We start from the raw sequence: 14,361 nt of genomic DNA on the forward strand, positions 1-14,361 counted from the left end.
AACGAATGGAACCCACCAACCAGTGGCTTGTATTGGCTAATATGCTGCATCAAGTCTTTCTCTCTTTTCTCGTAACCATGGGATATTTTGTGATATGTTAGAGTACCTGCCTTCCATCTCTGCTCCATATTTGTATATATGTCTGTTTTATCATTTGGATGTTGATGTTGTCTAGTCATGTTGTTTTACTTGTTGAGAGAAGTGTTTGCATTTCTTATATGTTTTTTTGAATATATTTAATTAATGGTGAAACAAATAACGCAAAATGAATGTGGTTATTTTGGAGTGTGGTTGGATGCTATCCCAAAGGCAATATGGTGAGGCACTGTATTTGATTTTCATGACCCACGTTTTTAAGTATGTCAGTCTGGTGTTGTTGTTGAGAGGAAGGTGAGTACTTTGAAACCAATTACCATAATCTACTTCTCAGGTCAGAGTTGATGGGTGTAGGCAGTTCAAGGTCCTTTTTCCACCAAAAAGAGGTGGAAAAGTGGAACCAGAAAAGGAAGTTGGCTTTCCAGGAAAGGTGATATGTTTTTGTTCCAATATGTTGGACTTGTGGTGACCCCAGGGGTGATGAAAGGGAGACATCTTGGGAGTGATTACAGGTGAGGGGATGAAATTTGGAAGAGAGAAGTAAGAGCAGACATGGGTTCTGGAGTCACGCTCCAGAGTGGGAGTGCACACAGAGAATGTATGAGGGTGACAGGAGGGGCAAGAGCAAAAGGTCAAGGGTCAAAGCCAAAGGGATGATGACAGTAAAGTAGCCAAGATGGTAGTACACCTAGGAAGTGTGCAGAATAGACAAGGGTGTTTATTCTGAGATTGTCCACCCCTGAAGAGGCGCGTGTAAACTCTGTTGACAGAGATTCCATGCCTTATATTTGAACCTTGTATTTTAAATGACCGTTTTCTTTTTTATAATCTTTCTGATAAAATTTTCTAAATGTCGGTGGTTTTAGAACAAGTAGTTTTCTTTGGCTTTTTCTTAAGTAATGAATTTCTTATGCCTTCTTTAATAGATGTAAGTACATGTGTGTATGACCTTTCTGTGTGTGTGTGTGTGTGTGTGTGTGTGTGTGTGTGTGTGTGTGACCTTTCTGAGTGAGTACAAGTTACTGCTGGGAATTGGGACTCACAATCGTGCTCCAACTCATTATTGGTTTTATGTACAATGAGGTGATTTAAGCTCTCTCTTTAGAGCACTTTGTGTGCCCTAGTTGCCAAAGAGCACTCTTCTGCAATACAAAGTAGTGTATTTGTTATACGTTATGATAAAAAAGAGACTGGAAGAAATTAGTTGAAACCATTTACAGCATGTGCTATAATGCAGAATTTCTAAAAATGAATGTCCAGAATGCATAGACTTGGTTACAGTGCTCCATAAAAAAAAATCACATTTCATTTTTAATAAAAGTATTAAGAATAATTTATGAGAAGTGATCAAGAAGCGATCAGCATGCATCTACACCTTTCTTATAAGGCTTGTAAAATATACTACACTGCTGTTCTGAGAAACGGTTAATAAATGCTAATCTTGTTAAACAAAAGAAGTATTCTGAATTCCAAGTATCTTCATTCGGAAGAAGGGATTTGCCCTGGAGATGCAGTCATTGGCATTGGCTTCAGGTATGAGGCCCCAAGGGTTCCCTTTAGTGCTTTGACTGATAACATCCTGCTTTCTTCTAGTGTTTTATTTGAAACCAGAGGAAAATCTACTCATTTGCTTTGCTGGAAACAGTAGTTTCTGTTCAAATTCCAGAAGGCCTCCTTATGCTGCTCAGACCTATCTTCACCGCGTTGTCTTTCCTTAATTATTGATTCATTTATTCAGTGCCATTGGTTTTGGCAGCATGTCTAGATGCTCAAGATATAATAATGAAGAAGATAGACCAGGGCTTGCCTTAATGGAGACTGTATTTTAGTGGGAAAGAAAAATAATAAACATGTAAGCAAAATATGCATATAATCTGAATTAGTTTGCTATGGCTGCCATAACAAAATACCACAGAAGGTGGCTTAAACAATAGATGTTTATTTCCTCACAGTTCTAGAGCCTGGAAGTCCATGATCAAGGTGTCAGAAGGTCTGATTTCCCCCGAGGCCTCTCTCTGTGGCTTGTCTTTCCTCTATGAGCGCACATTCTTGGTATCTCTTTGTGTCTCTGAATTTCCTCTCCTTTAGAGGACACCAGTCAGATGGGATTAGGGCCCACCCCAGTGGCCTCATTGTAATTTAACCACCTCTTAAAGGCTCAGGTTCCAAATACATTTACACTCTGGGATAAGTGGGGGTCAGGACTTCAACATGTGAATTTGGGAGGGGCGGGGGACACAATTCAGCCTGTAGCATGATCATAAATTCTTTGAAAAATGAACAACATTGAGATCTAGAATAGGCATGGTGGGGAAGCCTGGGAGGCACCAAGATGGTGGTGCCAGGCTGAGATGGTATGGGGACCGCCAGGGTGAGCCTGAGGAGGAAGAAAGTGCCAGGGCACTTTCTCAGACTGATCACTCATCCAAATCTGAAAGCTCACAGGACTCAGAAAGTAAGAGGACTAAGCAGAACCACAATTCCCTGGCAGAAGTTTCAGCTCTGGCTTTGGGTAGCTCCTGTTCTTTCAGCTAGAAAGTTTTCTTTGTATTTAAATGTAAAATCCCTCCCATTGAGACTTAGACCCATATCCCCTTGTTCAGTCCCCAGAGAAGTCCCAAGTCCATTCAGATTGGACATTGGAATCTTATTATTTACCTTCCCTGCAGACTTCTTTTCTTTCTTTCTTTCTTTTTTAAATGTTTTTTATTTATTTCTAGGAGAGAGAGAGAGAGAGACAGCGTGAGCAGGGGAGGGTCAGAGAGAGAGGGAGTCACAGACTGAAACAGGCTCCAGGCTCTGAGCTCGCAGTCAGCACAGAGCCCGAAGCGGGGCTCGAACCCACGAACTGCGAGATCATGACCTAAGTGAAAGTCGGGCGCTTAACCGACTAAGCCACCCAGGCGCCCCTGCAGACTTCTTTTCTGAAGTTGTTTTAGCTTTTTTTTTTCCCCTGTGACTGGATGTGGGGTTATCTGGTCTGGGCAGACTGAGACACTGGGGTAGGGACATGGCCCAACTCCGATTCCAACCAGCCCAGCGACAGGGAGTGCAGGTCAATCTGCTTTCCCCAGGCTCTTCATCTGGAAATTTTAGTTCTCAGTAGGATCATATGTGTTTCTTTAAGTTTATTTATTTATTTTGAGAGACAGAGAGAGAAGAGCACTGGAGGGGCAGAGAGAGGGAGAGAGAGAATCCTAAGCAGGTTCTGCGCTGACAGTGGGGCTTGAACTTAGAAATTGTGAGAACATGACCTGAGCCAAAGTCATGAGTCAGATAGATGCTCAACCCACTGAGCCACCCAGACGTCCTGGATCATGTGTATTTTCAATAAGGTGATGGTTTCTAAAAACCAAGTCCTTCATGCTGCCCTTACTATGGAGCCCAAACTTGTGCCTCATATTTTGTTATATTTTAGTCCATGAAGCTTGCTCATTTTTTTCGACAATTAAGTTAGAGCTCAGACTTGAGCTCACAGTTCTCCTTGGCCATTCTCAACCAACACTGGCTTGCTACCTGACCTCCAGGTTGCTCCTCAAATACAAAAAGCATGTTGGCGCTTGGCTCATAATGGACTGTCCACACTGGCATCCTCCTTGACGGTGGCCCATGTGACGTCCTCACCTCATGCTTTCTGGCTGCTGCCACTACCACCTGTGGTATAGTTGCTCCTCTCCACAGTCATCTTACCTCCTCACCCACCTCGCTGTCCTGAGCTCCCTTTCAGACCTACTCAGGTTTGGGGCCCAGACACCCTTCCCATTTCCACAGTCCAGAGCCGTCTCCTGGCTCATTTCTTGTCTTATCCTGGTCCCACTCATGTCAGCACAGCTGGCTCCCCTGATGGAGGGATGGCTTCAGTGGCTGCTGGTCCCCATAGCAGGGCCCCCTCCCACCCCAGGTTCCCTCCTGCATGTTCATTGCTGAGACTTGTGGGAAAAGCAAAGAGCTGATCTGATCTGCACCATCGTCACTCCTTACGGCTGGGTTGCCAACTCCATGTGGGTCTTCAGCGCTGCTTGGCTGTTGTTCTACGTGCCCTAAATCAGGCTCCTTCCTTTCTTCCATGGATTGGCAGGGCCAGAATGCTGCCACTTTGCTCAGGTTCCTTCCTCTGCCCATTCTCCTCTCATTTCTAGCCCTGCCTCCCACCTCTCTGAGAAATAAAGGCCATCCGTGTAACACCCTCCTCTTATTTCCCATGACCCCCAAACCCTCATCTCCCTTCCCTCCTCTTAGCTCTGAGGGGAGCTGTGGGCCCTATGTCACTTCAGGGCTGACTTCATGTATGCGAAGCTGCTTTGCACGCATGGTCAGGCCCGAGGGCAGGCCTGGGTTCACCCCACCGCTCCCCTCAGTGCTTGCCTCAGACAGCTATCACCTGCTGTTGAACTGGTGTCCAATGATTTGACACAGAAACAGTGAAACCAAGAAGCCACATGCACCACAGTTTGGCGTCTTCCTTCCCTGGCATTTCTTCTCTTGGAAATACCTATGGGTGAATGAGAAATGAGTATTTCATAATCTAGAAATAGGAATTCTGCCCTTTTCTATCGGTAGCTCATCAAAATGAGCACTGACCTTCAGGTATATTTTCTTGCCAATTTATTTAAACGTGACTGATGTTAAGTGTAGAGACTCTAACCTGGTGTCCAGTGATGGACTGTTTCCTGACCTATTGACTTGACTTGAGAACATAGTCCCCATCAAGCCAGGCTCCCCTCCCTGTGCACTCCCGCACAGCTGCCCAGGCTGCCCAGGACATTCCTGAATCCAGATTCCTCCTCTGTAACCTGCTGGACTCAACGAGAAGTTTCTAGGCTCCTTTCTAAGAACTGTCTCAGGTACTAAGTTTTATGCTAGGGCTCCTTTCAGCTTTGAAATATCCTGAATTTAAGACAGTAAGCCAATTGATTCCACCATGTTTAATAGGTGATTCTAAGCTTTGCAAGTGATTGGGAATCATTTTTATTACCAAGAAATGGCTCTGAGCTTTTCTCGCCACTCTACTTTGGCTGTTTTAGGTCAACACAGTCAAAAATCCTATTAGCAAAGGGAGAAACACTGACTTTGGGGTTTCCAGGCGTTGAGTGTGTGCCTGAGCACACAAAGGTGCACAGGGTAAAGGATTGCCTCCAGTGACACGCTGGAAGTACCTCTCCCATCGGCCCCCATCTGTGCTGCCCTCCCCTTGTCTGTGTGTGATGGCAGGAATCCTGCCACTTGGGCCAGGAAGATGTTCGTCTGTGTCACTCTGGGTAAAAGGTGCCAGCACAGCCCACCAATGGGCAAATCACACACAGCGCTGCTTATCTGATTACCCATCAGGTATGGCTGGAGCCAGGCCATGGGCTGCTGCGTGCCAGGCTTGTGCTTAAAGTATACTCCAATCCAAAAATTTTTAATTCATTATGATCAGTTGGTCTTTTCACAAGCTACTTTCAATTAACGTCCCAGCCAACGGGGAATTAATAATGTCTGTGGCATTATTTCCTCGGTAGCCTTCTCATGCCATCATGAGTTGTTACTAAGTGCTGTTTGCAGGGCAAAAATCAGTTTTTGGTTCACAGCCCAGAGGGTGAGCTCCTCAAGGGCAGAATGCTTTGATTTACTCATTTTTAAAAATGTTTATTTACTTTTGAGAGAGAGAGAGAGAGCACATGAGCAGGGGAGGGGCAGAGACAGAGGGAGACAGAACGTGAAGCCGGCTCCAGGCTCTGAGCTGTCAGCATAGAGCCTGACATGAGGCCCAACCCATGAACTGTGAGATCATGACTTGGGCTGAAGTCAGATGCTTAACTGACTGAGCCACCCTTGCACCCCAACTTACTCATCTCCAGGGCCTGGGGCAAGCACGCAGTAGGTGCTCCATAAATGTTTGTTAAGCAGAAATCACTTGGAGGCTGCTTCCACACTGGGGCTGTGCCCTGGTGCAGGAGATGAGCGGTGACAAGAGCTTCCGCATCGCACAGCGCCCTGTCAGGAGGCCAGGGTCACCTCTGCCTAGTTCAGCTGCGGATGCTGGAGTGGTCCTGGGCAGAGCAGTGTGTCAGCCCCAGAGTGGTGTAGTCATTAATCAGAGATCCTAATTCTTGTCTTCTGTTTCTTGGAATGATATTGAGCGTGTCTGTGGATTGGGAGTCCTCCAGGAGACTGGTCTGTGAAAACGAGGGGTGTGCACAGTCTGCTGTGGGGTTGCATCACCGTCCCTCGGTGGCACTGCTCAGAGACAGGTGCCTTCTTCCTGGGGGCTCCCGTCTCTTTATCAGAGTGACTGCTTCAAAGTCGCCTGTCACACTAGGGGGTAGACTTCATCAGCCTTCATGCCCGGTCTTCCGTAATGAGAAAGTAGGGAGTGGAGGCTTGTGTGCGGAGCTGTGTGACTTCTCAGACGGCTGAATGTGCTTGGGTTGGAGCAAAGCCCTTGGGGGTTCCAGCCCGCACAGGATTCCCCTGGAAGGGGTGAGGAGCCATCACTGACAGCCTTCTCTGACACCAGCGCTTCAACCAACATTCTGGGGCGTTTCCTCCGTATTGATGAACACGGTATGTGTTCCCAGATTTTCCCTTCCATGAGTTGCTAGGAAGGCAGTGGCCAAGAGCGAGGCCGTTTCCTTGGGGTGGGATGGGTGCTCACTTCAGAGCCAGTGAGTGGCTGCTCCGAGCAGACAGGGCAGGGGACTGAAAGTTGGAGAGATGAGCTGTCCCCACTTGTGTGGCCTTGAGTGAGGGGCTGCTCACTCTGCCTTCATGTCCTGCAGTCATTAATAAACCCAGTGCTTCTGACAAGGTCAGCATATTGAGGGCCAGATGTCACTCTCTGACTTCATGTCCATTGTGGCCTTTTCTTTTGATGTCTGAGTGAAAAAGAGGGAGGGCATGCCCCTTGTGGGGTTGCCGAAGAGAGATGTGCTCCTTAACGCAGGATCCCTGCAAATGCAGATGTTAGTCCTGAAAGAAAGCCCTTTCTCCTTTAGCTTATCAACCTACTCATATATCATCACTGGGTCTTCCATTTGCAAAGGACATGTTGGCTCAGCAGCCACTTGACAAAAACGTGGTCTTCATTTCCAGAGAATGAGTGCATTACTTACTCGTCTATTCCCAAATGAAAGCAATGTAGACTAGCTTTATGACTAAAACAAACAAACCGAACCAAACAAACCTTTGAACTGGGACATAATTTTCCTCAGAATATTTCCCAATCCTTCGTCTTGGCGTCCATAGTCTCCGTGTTACACTGTGGGTTGAAGAGATACCAGAGGTCTCCTTTTCAGCCGCTGAGATCAGAAAAGGGCCGTTCCTCCTTTTGCTTTTCTATGGCCCTCATGGGTCCTCAGGAAGTGCTTCTGGAAATGACGCTACCCCCAGAGGGGTCTATAGCAAAGGCTTTCAGTAACCATGCCTGCCCATCGTGGATGGAGGAGACCTCCACAGCTGGAGAAGCTCCCCGATCCCCTCACATTGTGTCCATGGGGCTGGGCCAGGCATGGGCGCCCCCCACGCTCCTTTCACAGGTAGCTGCGGACATCGGCGGCTTGTGTTGTTCTTCAAGGCTTAGAGAGGAGCTGCCGCGTGAGTAGGAAGCAGACTCTTGTTCTGCCTACACAGTAAGATTGTCAGCTTAGTGTTGGGAGAGACACCCCTCGAAAGGCTTAGGATCTGTAAGAATTGAGGAATGTGTCCATGCAAGTGATTGCTGAACCCCTCAATTCTTGTGCCAGTGGCTGGGCTTCATGACCAACTTGTGCAGAATGCCAGATGTCATTCAGGGAGACCTGGCATTATATGTATGTATGTATGTATGTATTTTTGAGAGAGAGAGAGAGAGAGAGAGAGAGAGAGCGAGAGCATGAATGGGGAAGGGGCAGAGAGAGAGAGGGAGACACAGAATCCGAACCAGGCTCCAGGTTCTGAGCTGTCAGCACAGAGCCTGATGTGGGACTGGAACCCACACATGAACCAAGAGACCATGACCTGAGCTGAAGTTGGACACTCAACCGACTGAGTCACCCAGGCACCCCAGACCTGGCGTTTTATAGCCTTGGTCCTGTGAGGTGAAATCGACAGCATGAAGTACTTTTCAATGATATTCTTAGCACTACGAAGGTCAAAGTCAGCCACTGATTGATATGTTGGATGACATCCTGAAGCTGCTGATGCACTAGTGGTCCTTGGGGCTTCTGAAACTAGGGTTCTCAGAACCTGGGAGGCCATGAAGGCATAGGATTCACCGGCCATGTCCACAGGAAGTGCTTTCTTGATGATCAGTCATTCAAAATATTACTTTCCACTATAAAACAAACAGTAAAATATTAAAGAGTAGTCTACAGAATTGGCGTGCAGTTTTGAGATTAAGCTTCTGGGATTGTGTCACCTGCTTTTGCTGTTAAGGAAACTTTGGTGAAAAGTTTGAGGAGCTCTGCTAAGTGATACTGTGAAACGAATGGCCAAACAAAACAAAATGGCCTCAGCTGAGTGATCCCAGGATGGCTTTAAGTATTTGTTTTGTTTCTGGGACTGTCCCTACTGGATTCTGAGTGCCCTATTTGAGGGCACAAATGTTGGCCGCCTTGCACCTGCCTGTGGGGTTTGGCTTCTGACTACACTGTCCTTACTCCACTCCCTGAGGCTCATCATCTGGTGACAGCCTGGACGTCACTGCATAATCCCAGAGAGCAGGAAAGAAGAGTCTGTGAAGACCAGGACAGGTCCAGGGGGCAGGAGAAAGCTTGGCGGAAGACACTTAGGTTGGTTAGTGTAAGAATTAGTGTGAGATGCTTCATAAAGGCTCTTTAGGGTTCCACAATCCATAATGTTGTTGGTAATTGGCATTGATTAGCTTGAGGGAGCTCAAGGTTGTTTTTCTTCCTGTTCTCTCGCTTTTTTTCCTTTTCTTTTAAGATCTTCTGTCTTCTCCCAAGTCCTGAAAAGGCAGTGAGGTCCACTACCTCCAGGTGTGGGCTTAGGGCCGCTGCTCTAGTGTCTCTGAAGGGTGGAGAGATGTGTGAGTTGCAGAAATTCTCTCCTTCGTGTCCTGACTGCTCCCCCAGATGAGTCAGGTGGCCAGGCCATCGGTGGGCTGCCCGGGTCCCAGGCTCTTCATCAGACGGTCTTTCCTGGAGCGCTGAAATGTATAAGCATCAGGGGGACTTTGTGATGAGTGGACCCTGACGGGACAGATGGACCAACTTCCTGTAAGAGCAGCCAGGTCCTTGGGGACTACACTGACATTTTCCGTAAGTGGGTGCCCTCATGGTCTAGAAGTCATGAGCAGTGATTCCTGGATCTGCAGACCAGACCCTTCACCTGAGGTGTCTGTGAGGCACCGAGGGGGACCTTCTCCCAGGGCAGCCACCATGCTTATGCTACGTGTGGCTGCTGGTGACACCGACTCTATAACTACCACGAACTTCCGAACAAGAGTGAAGTAGAGAGAATCAGAGCTACAGACCCTACAGACCAGCGTCCCAGTCTAGCTTTGTGCCCTGCTACCCAGCATTGAATTCCCCCTTAACTGCTCTGAGGCTCACTTTCTTTGTAAACAGGCCGTTATTGGGTTATTATTATTTGAGCGTGTTTGTCAAATGCCTTCTACCTGGCAAGGATCCAATTACCTTTTGAAGGTTGGTGATATTTTGACAGGACACTATTCCATAATAAAGAAATAAGATACTCTTTCTCTTTATTGGTAAATGACTCTTTCTTGTTAAAATATTTTCTCACTGTTGTCAAGTTGTTAGTAATTAACTGTCAAATAAAAACATTGGCCTATCCAGTATCACACAAAAGCTTAGTTTTGAGGACGTTTATTGGAAAAGAAAGCACGGCTTTAAAATGACTTCAGAGTAAGTATTGCAAATGTGGGTGTGTGGAGGAAGAGCTTTGTGAAACATGCAGAGGTATCTCAGGAGATTATGTGTCAGAGCTCGCCCAGGAAGGAGCCCTTGGCAGACAGAGGCGCTGCCAAACCTACCTCGGCAGACGTCAGTCAGTGTGGGCCTGGACTTACGTCAGTGGCAGGGAATCCATACTCCAGGTGGGGACGGCAAAGCCCATGTCCTGTCTCTGTTCCACTGCCCACAGTTCGTCTTCAGCCCCCTCGAAGGCCCATTTTCTCCCCTTTTCCCACCCTCCCGCTTCTTCCTTGTCATGTTTATTCATCAAAAGTACACGCAAGCTTTGGACTCCCACCTGGCCCTGAGGAGGGTGGGGGCCGGGGCGTGTTTCCACAAGGCTTCCAGGTGATTCTGCCACACACTACGGTGTGGGGACCACCGCTGTAGCCTCACAGGCTGGACCTCTTCCCGCTGTACGGACCGGTGCTCCCGCTGGCTTCGGGGTCTGATGTTTGGGGACGGTGGGGAAGCACTCTGGGGCCTAGGACGAGTGAGCACACAGGCGTGCCCTGTCAGGTCATGGGAATGAGGATAAGAGCCATTTATCTTTATCTTTGTAGGGCCTGGAGGTCAAGGAAGTGGGGGTCAGGTTGCTCAGTGGAATAGACCATCTCTGAACTTGGTCCTCAGAGCTGTGCCCTGGGTGATACCTCACATTCTCTCTGCTGGAAAATGAGAATGTCCGGGTAGCTGAGACCAGGCTAGGAAAGTGGTCCCTGGACAGCAGTGGCCACGGACTCTTATGCCAGCAAAGAGTAGAGACTTGCTCAGAGCAACTGATAATTGTTAGATGTTGATGAAGAATAGTGCTTTCAGTTTATGGTGCAAAAAAGGAGTCTGGATGAGACCACCTCACATTTGAGGTTTTCAGTGTAAAGAGTCTTTGACAATAGCGCATCTTTTGCTTTTGTCTGATTCTTTGAAACACATTTTTGTAGCATCCCCTGTGTGCAAGGCATCATGGTAAACTCTGTAGTGTGAGTGTGCCTCACGTTCCGGAGGGGGCGGCCCACCCATCCGGTGAGTCTGATAAATGAGGGCTTTCATTTTTATCACAATCGCACACAAAACTAGCAATCAATATGTGCTTAATGTATATCAGGAACAGTTACTACTTTACAGAGGAGAAAACAGAGCTTCAGCGAGATTCTCCAGGTCACACAGCCAGTGAGTATTAGACTCAGATTCGGACCCTGACTTTAGAGCCTGTGGAAGCCCAGTTCAGAAGGAAACATGTTTAACTAGCTTTGAATTGTAGACAGGCACAGTATCACGTTGACTTTTTTGTACGTTTCTTTGTGTCAAGAACAGCTTCTGATTCCATGTAGTTTTGGAGTATTTGCCAACTTGCTTAGCTGGCAGTATGGATCGGGAGAGATGTTCTAATCCTGTCTGGCTTTCTGAGGTCTGCTATGATCCAGATGGTTAATTGTTGTATCCAGCTGATGCCAGGTTGACCGTGTGTAATTAATCGCTGTTATTGACCAGTTCTGAGTAAGATCTATCTGATTATGTTGTACCAGGAGCAAGGGAGGGAATGTGTCCTGCCAAGTTTAAAATACACTCTGCACTGGTCAGTGTGAATGAGATTACTCATGGCGATTGTGACTTCCTGTTTTCAAGATAAAAGACTTACAGAGATTTACTAGAAAAATTTCACAGGGCTTCTGTGAGGCTATCCCTTACTAGAGAAAACACTGAAATAATTTCATTGCAAGTAAATGTGAACCACATGGATAGTTTTTTCTTAATGTGTGCATCAGTTTAAGAGAGGATTACCAGATGATCTATAAAAGAGATATAAAAGACGTTTGATGGTATGAAGAAACCAGAATATTAAAGAAATTTTCAAAATACTTGAAAAAATTTACAATTGGCTTTTCTAAAACCAAGATGAGGAAGATGGAGGGCTGTGCTGAGGGGGGCGTTTTCACCTTCCTCTGTGGTGTTCAGAGTCTGGAACATCTGTGTGGTGTGGGAACAATTCTTGGGGCAGCCTTTGGCGGCGAGAGGCCTTTTCTTATTCATTTGTTACCTACTGGGTATACACTGATCCATTGAAACGCATGCACACACACACACACACACACACACACACACACTTAATGCCCACTGTGCGAGGCATTACACCCACCCTGAAGAGGGCCTGTTGAGCTCAGAGCCTTGTTTGACATTCATTGGCAGACGAGGTTGGGTGGTTGGCGAGATGGCACACGGCGGGGAGGGAGAGTGTGAGGGGGAGGCCTCTAGCTAGACAAGATTGGAACTCGGTCCGCAGCGGTTGAATTCAGGTCTCCACATGGCACTCAGTAGCTGTGTGGCCTTGGGTCAGCGCCTTCATCTCTTTGAACCTCAGTTTTCTCTCCGGGATTATGATGTCTGTCCTACTTACTTGGAAGCTCTTGTAAGGACAATTGAAACAAACCGTGTGAGGGCTTGGGATAAGCTGGGAAGCTCTATATAAAGCAGGCAGTGTGGCTGGTGGTCGGGGCTCGCCTCAGCCCTGTTCCCTGATCCCCCCCCCGAGTCCCTTGTGCAGGCCCAGCCTCATTCCCCAGCTCGGGGGAGGAGCGGCCAGACAGGGTCGGAGCCCGGGGTGAAAGCCCATACAGTGGGGGGGGCAGCTACTGCCTTTGCCACCGGGCAGTGTGGCGGACGTTTAGTGGGCCTTGTGTGGGTCAGGCGGCCAGCTGGCGGCGCCTGAGACCGGAACCTTACCCTTCCTCCTCCTCAGGGACCCTGTCACTCTTCCTTGTTACCGTTTCGTCAGTATTTTACTGCTGAGTGTCAGGGGTTATTCGTCCAGAGCAGAGACCCGCCACGTTCCCCAAGGCCCAGCAGTGGCGTGCACCCTCCGGAGCACCTTCCCCTGTAGCATGCGGGACAGGGCCAGAAGCGTCCCGGGCCTGGGGCAGAGCTACACCATCTCTGTCCAGTAATGTACTTTTTAGCCGACTCCTGTAAGACCCATGTGTGTGTTTTCAGTACATTTGCCCGTTTTTCTGGAAGCCATCCCAGAGCTCCCAGGCTGATGTGTTGCTTTCTGCAGTGGTGGGAGCATCTGGAGGCTGCAAAGGGCTTTCGAGCAAGAGTTGGGGGTGGGTGAGTTACACTGAGAACAGTCAGATTGACCACAGCACCATGGACGTATGTCCTGTTTACTGCTGCTCCTCGGGAAATAGATTGTGGCAACCGTGCTTGGACGGTAACCCTGTCATTTTCGCCCCAAAAAACAAGCAGTGCAAATGGCCTGTGGCAGCTTGAGCAGGAGTCGTTTTCAATCCCCCATCACTGAAAGGTGCCCTTGAAGAGGTATAAACTTTTTATAAAAGTCAAATAAACGTCGTATGTTGTTGGTAGAGATAATTTTCTTTCTTTCTTTCTTTCTTTAAATCTTTTTAATGTTTATTTTTGAGAGAGAGAGAGAAGGAGTGTGAGCTGGAGAGGGGCAGAGAGGGAGACACAGAGTGTGAAGCAGAATCCAGGCTCTGAGCTGTCAGCAAAGATCCCAATGTGGGGCTTGAACCCATAAGCTGTGAGATCATGACCCAAGCCAAAGTCAGATGCTTAACTGACTGAGCCACCCAGGTGCCCTGAGATCATTTTCATCTTATAAACTTTTAAAAAACATAGTACCAACCCTTGCCCAAAGTGGGCATCTCATGAAATCAAGCCCCAACCTCAGTTGTTCAACCTCACAGAGTCTGTGTCACTAACTCATGAGAGAGTCTTTTGTTAAAATGGAATTTCGTGTGTGTGTGTGTGTGTATGTGTGTTGTGAGAGTTTGTATTAGAGGCCCACAGGTAAAAATGACTTAGGAGATGTAAAGACAGAATGAAGCAAAGGTATTTGCTTCCTGTAAAATTTTCTTTCTTGACTTCTATGCCATGCTCATGGCTCATGTAAAGTCTCTTTCATCACTTTGCACAAATCTGAAAATGACACAAACACTATTCTTAAGAAATTAAGCTTCGTTATGTATTTTGTTCTGATTAATGTCTTCCCCAAATCTACTAACTTTAAAAAACAAACCAAAATATCATTGTTGATAAATAAGACTAAACATGCTACTCCATATTCAGATTTTACTTTTATATGTGTTGTTTTACAAGACATTTTCCCCAGTATTTAAAAAAAATTCTTTTTTAAATACTGGGGAAAATCAGTGACCCATGCTGATGAGGGAAATTCATGTCCACCTCTGCGTCACCTGTGTGGATAACTCAAACACTTAATAAGTTTTGGCAGCCTAGATCTTTCTAGAAACCTGGGACATCACATTGGTGGGGTATGAAGTAAGAGATCCCCACTGGGAACTTTTAAGAATAGTCAAGTAATAGGATTAATATTGGAACTCATATAGTT

At 47.1% G+C, this 14,361-nt stretch overlaps 1 protein-coding gene across 1 annotated transcript in view; it reads left to right on the forward strand.

Moving 5' to 3' along the window:
- Window positions 1-14,361, forward strand: part of FNDC1 (fibronectin type III domain containing 1) — an 82,015-nt gene that overhangs the window by 3,433 nt on the left and 64,221 nt on the right. The gene's annotated exons all lie outside the window — the stretch shown is intronic.

Source organism: Crocuta crocuta, unplaced genomic scaffold (assembly GCF_008692635.1).
Source record: "Crocuta crocuta isolate KB4526 unplaced genomic scaffold, BGI_CrCroc_1.0 scaffold11, whole genome shotgun sequence".
In the NCBI taxonomy this organism is placed as follows: domain Eukaryota; kingdom Metazoa; phylum Chordata; class Mammalia; order Carnivora; family Hyaenidae; genus Crocuta; species Crocuta crocuta.